Source organism: Aplysia californica, unplaced genomic scaffold (genome assembly GCF_000002075.1).
Source record: "Aplysia californica isolate F4 #8 unplaced genomic scaffold, AplCal3.0 scaffold01278, whole genome shotgun sequence".
NCBI lineage: Eukaryota > Metazoa > Mollusca > Gastropoda > Aplysiida > Aplysiidae > Aplysia > Aplysia californica.
Genome location: NW_004798548.1, coordinates 130,196 through 134,050, shown reverse-complemented (window position 1 = coordinate 134,050; position 3,855 = coordinate 130,196).

Sequence of the window (3,855 nt, the reverse complement as noted above, 5' to 3'; positions counted from 1 at the left end):
ATACGCATAGAGAGAGAGAGAGAGGAACAGGGGGAGAGAGACAGACAGACAGACAGGCAGACAGACAGGCGCAGGCAGGCAGACAGACAGACAGACAAGCAGGCAGACAGACAGACACACAGATAGACAGACAGACAGACAGAAAGACTGGCAGACGCGGGGTAACTGTAGCAATAACAAGACACTACCAAACCGGCACCTCACACCAGTCGCTGATCTGTATCTCCAGTCTGCACGGAGAGATCGAACCCCTATCAAAACTGTTTCTGTTAAGAGAATCCCTGGGTTGATTCCTATCGATTACCTCTTTGTACCCCCCGGTATTAAGGTACACACTATTATCAGCAATTTCGGACCTAGCTTGAGCAGATTTGGAAGGGGGAGGGGGGGGGGTGATTTAGCCTTTGACTGTGTTCATTAGTAATGATGCGTGGCCCTTTGGCTATATATTTTGGGGGGAGGGGAGCTGTTAGTACTGAACATACTTATGTCATGTAACGTGCACAGTGGGAGGGGGGTATGAACAATATATATTCCTGTTCTATAATGCCCACACGGAAAATTGGGGAGGGGGAGGGGGGATATTGAACTTGAAGATTTAAGTAACGTAGATGTTTCTACGCCCAGTTGAGCCAGCATCGGGAGGTCGTACAGGGCAGTGTGGATTGATCAAAGGGAGAGTCAGAACCAATAACTTTGAAACCTTCGATCGTGATTTGCTTCCCCGAGCTTTATATTGGAAAAACAAAGTTATGTGTACCAATGCACGACCGCCCGGGCTACAGTGAAAGGCATGTATATATATATTTATTACAGAAGAGTCTATCACACATTCCTTAGCAGAAAAGAGTACCGACGCAACAGCTAGGAAGATCGCAAAAGTGATCATAATTAGATCTAGCATTATTAAGCACTATCCCCAAGAAGAAAACAAAAACAAAACAAAAAACATGCACATCAACACCCCCCCCCCCGCGCGCACACACACACACACACACACGCGCGCGCGCGCGCCACACACAATCTAAGAACGGTTAACCATCTTTTTTTTAAAACGTTTTTTCTAAATTAGATTTTTTAAAAGCAGCACGGTCGATCTCAGGACAGAAACTCGCGCTGTCTGTCATCAATTTAAAGGGTCAGATCGTGAAAAATGGGATCAGAATGCTCCCGCCATTTTAGTTAGCGTTCTTGCAATAACGGCAAGTCGACGTGCCTGGAGCTAGATATATCAAACCGTGTACCAGAGGAATGCCGTTTGGGGGATTACTCCTGCTCTCCTGTTTGGTGTCGGGTTATTATTATATTTCCAGAAGCGATACGAGCAGTTCTTTATCCTTGACCAATAACGTCACGGTCTTCTTTTAATTAATGTAGATGTTTCTACGCCCGCATCCTCACACTGCTACCTCAGAATTACAAAGCTCTATCTGCTCAAAGCCTAATTATAAGAAATTTGACGTAAAAACCGTTGAGATTCACAATTATATAATTATGTCAAGCCTTTTTCTAATGCAATTCTTAGAATGTCTTATAAAGACTCCACATAATCATAGGATTTTGATAGAACAGATCTAGCATTTGCTTGCTGACCTCATGGTCAAAGCGGCCAAAAATGTCAGATAGAACTTTGTAATTCTGAGGTAGCGGCACCTTAGCTCAGAGGTGTCGAACTTGAGGCCTGCGGGCCAACTGAGGCCCAGGGGTCGATAGTTTGCGGCCCGTGCTTGTTCAGTTAGTTTTGGTAAGGTTTTACGGCGCTCGCAACTGTATAAGGTATATTAGCGCAAAGGGTGGATTTCAACAGAGAAGGCTTACTCTGTTCATCTATCTAGCCTCAACAGTTGGCCTACAAAGTCTACTTCAACTATCAAGGCACCCTAGAAATAGCAGTTCACAAGATAATGATAAACATACAAAAGAAGTAGAGGAAAAAATGACGATAGTAAGGATGAAGAAAGAAAAAGCAGCAGTTCCCTTTATGTTGTCCATGCACAGTATGAGCATGACATTGGTAAATCAGAAATTAATTTACAATTCTACTTTTCAAAACAACATGTTAATATTCCCCTTTTGAGAATGGCCTAAAGACAACTTCAATAAGTATAAGTAGCACCGCCCTTGTTTGGGGGGGGGGGGGGGGGGGCTACTTGGCATTAAAGTTAAGTTTAAGTGTTCGAGCGACACCCACGTTGTTTTTCTCATTCGCACTTTTGTACCAAGGTGTTCCCCGGGATTTTTATTTTTGGGTTGTTGTTTTTTTAATCACTTATGGGCAACCACAGCTCAGACTCCTGACAGCTTCCGGTGGTGTTTGTTGAAAAGTTGTAAAAGCGATTTCAAAGTTGTAGTGAAAACCAAGAAGAAACCCCCAAACTTAAAACCCGTTCGTTTGTGAAATACTTGAGGCGGTTTAGGCTCATTCAGACTGTATCCAAGTGGCCCCTGTTAAATTGAGTTTAAAATCCATTACCAGGGGGACTTCAACCCTCTGCCAGGGGCAACCAGGACTGAGAGGATACAACGACCCAGCAGAAAAGACTTTGAGTTGAGAATGGATGGAACTCATAAGACGGATGTGGAAGTTGCACGCCGAAAAATAAAAAGAAGACTTCCTCTTTCTATATTCTATTATCTTTCTGTTTTATAAAGCAATTTATTATTAGTATTATTATTAGTTTAGTCGTTTTTTTCGGAGGGGGAGGGGGTTGTTTCCTTGCTTGTTGCTGGTGTGTGCGTGTGTATGTGTGTGTGTGTGTGTGTGTGTGTGTGTGTGTGTGTGTGTGTGTGTGTGGGGGGGGGGGGTGTCGGCTGCTGTTATTGCTGAAGGAGTTTAATGTAAAAAAATTCAAGACACTGAGTCCATTCGTCATTTTGAAAGGGGAAAACTTGATTCGGGTTACCACGATTAAAAATACTATGTTTAAAACTAAAAATAGCCCAAAACACACCTAGAAAGCACTTGGATACAAACGACCAGCGTTTGAGTCTACCCCAAGTTCGGAAAGAAAAAACCCCAAACCCAACTACCTTGCACTACGCAGTTTAAAGCTATAGGCATTGCGTGTCAGGCGAATTTTGCGAACTTCATAATGAACTTTTAGTCCCTTCAAAAGCTTGACAACTTCAAGGGCATCCCGGTGTAACAAAAGGGATTAAAACTGCGTATTCTTGCACCACGACACGTGTCCCCGCTAACAATTAACAATGGGTTTTTAGTTTTAGTAGAGGTTTTACGGCGCTCGCAGCTGCATAAGGTCATATGAGCGCCAGAAGATTAGAGTTAGAGGTGTCACAACAGAGTAACAAACATAAAAAAGAAGAAGGGGAGATAAGGATGATAGATGTTTGGTAGGAAAAAAGGAGCAGACCACACCAGAGCACCCGCCAACCACCCAATGAGGGTTAAATCTAAACTTTGGTGATGCATCTAAAACAATCCATAGAGCATAAAGACGATAACGAAATGTCCGCACAATGGGTTTATCTGAACAATGGAATTTAATCAGGTCAAAACATATGAGCCCACAGTACACTGAAGAGCAATTGAAAGCAACACAATCACTGTAATCGTGTCCACAATGGAAAGACATGAAATAAATCTAAACTAAAACAGACACGCTGTCAATTTGAAAAAAAAGACATGAAATAAATCTAAAAACATTTGTTTTATCTACAAGCTTTATGCCATCATCAGAACTGTGTTCACTTAAATATGAGAAGAGTGCCGAATAAATAGAATGTTTTATTAACAATACAAACAAGTTCACCAGGCTCGAAAAACAACTAACAAGTAAAAAGACAGATTGTTCACTTGCTTTACTTCAATTAGGGAACGGTGTGAGGGAGTGTGTG